Raw genomic sequence first — 7,298 nt, forward strand, 5'->3', positions numbered from 1 at the left:
GCAGGACTGGACGCAGCGCGGTCTGGGTCACAGGCGCCGCCGGGGACTGACGCCCGGACTTCACGGCAACCCAGCCCCACGGCGCGTGGTCTGTCCATGACGGGATCTCGTGGACATCGTGACTGATGGCTTCCCAGCTGCCGGTGCAGCAGGTGTCAGCAGCTGACCTTACGGCGACGAGTTCATCTCAACCACAGGGCATCCTGGCTTCAGCGGAGAACTGGTGGCCTGAGGCTTCCGAGAGCGATCAGAGGCATGTGTTGCGCGCATTGTCGGAGAATCAACCCAGCAGCAGCAGGCGGAGGGATCCGTAGGGCTGGACAGCGACGACGAGGGAGAAATTGTAAGGAAAGTTCAATAAATAATTGTAAAACTGCACGCCGTCTCTTCAGACTGGAAGCGCGCTGCTGCTACGGTCGCAGGTTCGAATCCTGCCTCGGGCATGGATGTGTGTGATGTCCTTAGGTTAGTTAGGTTCAAGTAGTTCTAAGTTCTAGGGGACTGATTACCTCAGCTGTTAAGTCCCATAGTGCTCAGAGCCATTTGAACCATCCACGCCGTCTGTCTTTGACACAGCCACTGTGTCTGCTGCTAACGAGTGGTGCGGAAGTCGTAACAAGTTGGTTCCAATACTGGGAATCGAACCCGGTCCTGCTGGGTGAGAGCCAGCTACCCTGAAGAAGCTATCACTGCAGAAGTGAGATGAGGATCTGTCCGTACCCCGTCCTGACTGATAACATGTCGGAGATGATTTACTTGTGCTTGCACAAAATGGCATTTGTCGACACTTAATGTTAGCCGTGCTGCCTCTAATCTTTGAAACACCTTCTCTAACCGTTCCACATGCTGCTCTATATCTCTTGAAAAAACTATAATGTCATCCAGATGCACCATGCATTTTTTCGGTTTGAACCCGTGAAGGACTCCATCCAACAACCTCTGGAATGTTGCTGGAGCGTTTTTTAGTCCAAACGGCATTCTTTTGTAGTCGAAGTGACCACAATGAGTCGTAAATGCTGTTTTGGGCCTGTCCTCTGCACATACTTCAATCTGATGATAACCGCTTCGCAAATACATATTGGAGAAAAATTTACACTGCCCTAGGTTGTCTAACGTTTCTGTGATATTCGGAATCGGATGTACGTCCGCCACTGTCCGTTCATTCAAATGTCTGTAATTGCAACAAAAGCGAAATTTTTTCGACCTGTCAAGGGTCTTCTTCGGAACTAGGACCCCGTTACTAGATAAAGGACTATTACTTTGCTGGATTATCCCATCTTGCAGCTGTTGCTCTATTAATTGCTCTACTGCTGGTTGTAATTGTTTAGGTAGTCTGTATGGCTTACAGTACACCGGAGCGTGATTCCCTGTCGGAATACGATGCTGTGTTATCGGTGTAGCAGGTAACGTACCCTGTGCTTCAAACAATGCTTTATACTTTAGTAATAATGCTTCCATACCCAAACGATCATTTCCCTCAAATGATTTACCTTTTCACAAAGTGCAAATATGCTGATGGTTTGCTTTACATCATAGTCTAGCCTCGAACTATCGATGTCCCCTTCATCCATTAACTCTACTGTGGCTATTAGTAATCCCTTCGGCAGATCGACATCATCCCGCTTGAAGTTATCTAAACTCACCGGAACCATAAACTGCCCATTTATGTCCGTTACCCGTGATACACTCCTACGAATAAAGCAATGCTTTTCGTCTAAAACATCATTACTTGGTAGTGGCTCTACCAAGAATAACCACTGCTGTGGCACATCGACATCCACTGGTACCCAGATCAACTTCCCTGTACCTGTTTGTACTTTGTCACACCAAATCACCTTCAATGCACTTGTACTCAGTTTAGTTGGTATCACCTTAGCTATCGGTGTACCTTCCAACTCTGAAACATTTGCAATGGCTGTACCTATTAGAACAAGTTCCCATCGAGTTCCAGTGTATGTTGTGAAAGGCCAATTTTGGTGTGATTTTTAATCAGAAAGTCCAACCCAAGTATCTCTGAAAATCCCTGTCCCACAGATGACAACACCTCCATTTGCTCCCGGAACCACACAAAAATGGTTCAAATGGCTCTGAGCACTATAGGACTTGACTTCTGAGGTCAACAGTCCCCTAGAACTTAGAACTACTTAAACCTAACTAACCTAAGGACTTAACACACATCCATGCCCGAGGCAGGATTCGAACCTGCGACCGTAGCGGTCGTGCGGTTCCAGACTGTAGCGCCTAGAACCGCTCGGCCACTCCGGCCGGCCCGGAACCACACATTCCCCATCTTAAGCTTGAGCTGTGCTGTCCCTAGTGCATCTAATTTTTTATCACCTACTGCACGCAATCTGTATCTCGGGGCTTCCAATCCTATCTTGCCCACGAGGTCCACACTGACAACTGATACATGCGCTCCAGTATCCACTAAAACTCTTCGCCACTTATCTTTTATCCATACCATCAAACTACAATCTGCCTCTTTGTGCACTCTCTGAGTACCTTTTTGTTCTGGGAATTCCTCCCGACGGCAGGAACACTCCCTTTTCCTTCAACAGTTTTTTACCTGCTGTATCATTAACCCGTTTCTTGGCTTTACACTGCCGTGTGGTATGCCCTATTTTCTGACGATTGAAACACTGCGGTTCCCGACACTGTCCCCATCATGACCTTGCATCCCACAACGGTAACACTCTTTGGAAGACGAAAACATTTTCTTGTCATTGCGACTTCTAGTGGCGCTATCCACTTCCTGCAAATGTGTAGCTACGCGCAATGCTGCATTTTCCATCCATATCCAGCGTGAAAAATTCGGCGAGACCCCTCGCAAAAATGCGTCTAAAGCTCTATTCTCTGCTCCTTTCAATAGAACTTCATTTGCACTCGCGTCTTTAACTCATACGTGTGCGCATTCGTTCTCCTAATTCTGTCTGAAATTTCTTCTACCGTTTCACCCGTTATTTGCATCAACCTCCCCAATTTTTCTCTAAAAAATCTGGCACTGTTTTGTTTCCTAAACCTTTGCAATAACCCCTGAGCCAACTCTGTAACCGTAGTAGCATGCTTTAACCGTTCGAGGAATGACACATAAGTCTTTGCGTCACCTACTAACCGTAACCTCGCCATTTGCAAACACATTTCATCTGACCAGCCACACAGTCTAGCCCTACTACGTACATCACCAATGAAAAAATTCACATCCTCTGATGTTTTACCCGAGAAGGAAGGTATCAAAGTGTAAGTAGGCTGTTTAGGTTTTTTTATTGGTAACGCCACCTCTGTATGAAAATCACTGGCTGTGCTGTGTGCAGTCTGTGGCTGCTTTGCATTGTTGTAATACTCGCCATTGTAGTGTTAGGCAGCTGGCTGTGAACAGCGCGTAGCGTTGCGCAGTTGGAGGTGAGCCGCCAGCAGTGGTGGATGTGGGGAGAGAGATGGCGGAGTTTTGAAATTTGTCTTGAACTGCTATATATATTATGACTATTGAGGTAAATACATTGGTTGTTCTCTATTAAAATCTTTCATTTGCTAACTATGCCTATCAGTAGTTAGTGCCTTCAGTACTTTGAATCTTTTATTTATCTGGCAGTAGTGGCGCTCGCTGTATTGCAGTAGCTTGAGTAGCGAAGATTTTTGTGAGGTAAGTGATTTGTGAAAGGTATAGTTTAATGTTAGTCAGGGCCCATTCTTTTGTAGGGATTATTGAAAGTCAGATTGCTTTGCGCGAAAAAAAAAATATTGTGTCTCAGTTTAAGCACAGTCGTGTATAATTTTTCTAAGGGGACGTTTCATATGTCGACCCTTAGCCGAGGATACCTCACTGGAATCTTCTGATTTTTTCTTGTAGTTTGTGTAATTAGTGTAGCTTTTGTTTATTGCTAGCGCATAATTGTAGAGAAAATCTCCTTTGTAGTTGCAGTCTTCCATTGTTGTACAGTAAAACAGTTGTGGCATGCATGTAGATTTGCACCAAGTATTTCGCAGCTGCAATTAACTAGATATTATTTTCAGTGTTATGTTAATGTGTTCTCTTATTTTTGCTCTTCAAATTGTGCTTTTCTGTGTTGTCGTGTGAAATATTGTGACAATAATGGCGTGTGAAAAACGTAACACTAGGCTCCAAAGTAAACTGAGAAATAATAGTGACGACGAGCGTAGCTTGCCAGCACCACTGTGTAATGAATTAACAGACGTTCAAAGTAGTAATTTGGTAACTGTGCATAGGGAAATGGAGCGGGCTGCAAACAATGGCGTGGACAGTGAAACAATTAGTGAAGAGGGAAGCATTATCGATCGATCGGTCGGCAACAGCTCGCCTCAGGAATCCGAAATGACAGGACACAATTTTGCAAATACTGTAGATTCAGGTTTTGCGTCCTCACCGTTTTCTCAAAAGAGTCAAGACACATTTTCCGCTTGTCAAAATGTGAATGTTGCCGGTGCAAATTCACTGCCGAAAAGCACTGAGGAACATGTTTCAGACACCAGTGCATTGTTATTACAGTTAATGCAACAAATGGGACAAAAGCTTGAAAAGTTAGACACAATGGAACAAAATCAGAGACCACCACAGCAACAGTTAGACACAATGGAACAAAATCAGAGACAAACACAGCAAAAGCTTCAAAAGTTAGACACAGTGGAACAAAATCTTAAAAAGTTAGACACAGTGGAACAAAATCTTAAAAAGTTAGACACAATGGAACAAAATCTTCAAAAGTTAGACACGACGCTTGAACAAACACGTGAAGATTTAACTACTGAGTTACATAACATCGAATCGAAATGTCAAAAAGTCTGTAATGACGTAAAAACACAAATTTGTGAGCATTTCCAACCTATTTTTTCGCGCCATGAAAATGCATTACAGAATCACGAAGCAGCCATAAAAGAACTGCAAACTATTGTTCATGAAAATCACGACACCTTCCAAGCTAAAATTGACTCAGTTGCATCTACCGATTCGGTTACGCAACTTGCAAAAACTCAAGAAAACTTAAAGGACACAGTAGATACGATTTCAACACAAATGGACACTCTGAAACTTAATTCAAAAAAACACTCTGAGGAAATAAGTACACTATCGGAGAAAGTAGCCGATCTTTCGGATCAGTTCACTAACTTATCTGCAAAGGTAGATGATGATCTGAATGACACAAGACCTGTAGCCATCACTGACACAGAAGAGTATGAACAAATTAAGAAATTCAAACAAAATCAGAATCAAATTAATACGCAATACAAAAGAGAAATCTGGGAAGTACAAGATCAGCTGACTCAGGTAATATAAGAATTACGTATTTCAGAGGACACTCGCGCTCCAACACGGGAAGAGGGACTTAGAAATACGGAACACCCACAAGATAATAACACAGGACACTTCGGAAATTATGAAAGAAATTGGCAAGGTGCACAGAATTTTGAGATGGAACCGCCGACACGACGTAACAATGACCGATATGCTACTCGCCGACACGATGATTTTGACTATAAGCTGTTCATTACTACACGTAAATTCAAAACATTTAAGAATTCTGGCAACGACATTCATCCACAAGCGTGGCTCCATCAATTCTCTCATTGTTTTCCTCCCAACTGGTCATTAGAACACAGATTAGAATTTATGTGTGGCTACTTGGAGAATGAACCAGCTGTAAGAATGCGATCGGTCATTCAAGATTGCCACAATGAAGGAGATTTTTATCATGCCTTCCTCTCAGCATATTGGTCTCAAGCTACACAAGACCGAGTAAAACATAGCATCATGATGATGAAACACTTTGAACAATCTGAATTTTCCAGTCTTGTCAAATATTTTGAAGACATGTTGCATAAGAATCAGTATCTTTCAAACCCATACAGCCCCTCAGAACTCATCCGCATTTACTTAATTAAATTGCCTGAACATTTACGACATATTATTATGGCAGGACGTTGCAAATACGACATTGAAGCTTTTCAGGGACTCCTACAAGAATTAGAAATTGACACAGACAGTCGCTGGATGCGAAAACAGGAAAACAATCACTACAGGTCACATCCGTCACAATTCCGCGATGAAAGAAATAATAACTGGACGCAACAAGGCTATTCTCACAACACAAATCGTGACCGAAACAGACACCACCCGTATGACAACCGTTGGCAGAGTAGTAATAATTACAGGGAAAGATCACCTCTCCGCGGTAATGACTATCACAGAGACAATCAGAGAAACAGACAATATGGGAACTAAAACAATAATTATTACGGGAGACAGAATAACTTTAGACGCAATGGTCCACCGTGCAGTGATAATTCAGGGAGAAATTCTCCACCACTTAACCGAGAAGAAAGAAACTACAGGAACTACCGACATGACGACAGACGATATGATCTTAACGACAGACCTGAATTGCATCAGAACTGGCGGGATTCAAACAGAGCAGGTCCCTCTCGACAAAGTGAATTTGTAGAAGTTAGGTCTCCAAATCCCAATAACGACGCGCGCCAACAAAGAGACAATAGGCAATGACTCATACCGTTGGCAGCCACAAAACGTACGTATGAAACTAACGACGCAGCTGCCGTAGCTAGTAATTACGTAAAAATGGAAGACATTAGGGACATCTTACTCCAGGAACACGACATAAAACATAACAACATTGCATATCCTGTGATTCACATTACTGTAAATGACGTAAAATTTACGGCAGTACTTGACTCTGGCAGTCCCATTTCAGTAATTAGTGAAACAGCTTTTAGCAAATGCAGCAAATCGAACGATTGCCCCACACTTCCGTTATGTAAGATTAAATTACAAGGTGCAATCTTTGGAAAAAGTGTAGATGTACGCCAACAAACCAATTTAGAATTCTTTTGCCAAAGCCACAGCTTCTCTATGAACTTTCTTCTTGTTCCATTATTGTCGACGGAAATTATATTGGGAGTAGACTTTTTGAATGAATACAAAGCAATCTTAAACTTTCACGATGCTGAAATAAGTTTAGAAAAGAAGGTAAGTCAGTAGCTTTGAAATTTGAAGATTGGCTCTCAAACCATGACGAAGGTATTAATCGGCTTTACCTCCTGTTAGACAACAGTTCGGAATTTTCGACGGAACTTGACACTAACAATCACTCTGCAAGTACTGACAGGGATGATATCGACGGCGCATTTGACACTAATAAGTTAATTCAGAATAAAATTCAAACAATTGAGAATTATAATGACACTGATAGGCTGGCCCTTTTTGAGATTTTACAAGCACATTCCACAGCTTTTACTCATAAAACAGGAACAATCAAGGGATTTCAATA

Source organism: Schistocerca nitens, chromosome 7 (assembly GCF_023898315.1).
Source record: "Schistocerca nitens isolate TAMUIC-IGC-003100 chromosome 7, iqSchNite1.1, whole genome shotgun sequence".
Lineage (NCBI taxonomy): Eukaryota > Metazoa > Arthropoda > Insecta > Orthoptera > Acrididae > Schistocerca > Schistocerca nitens.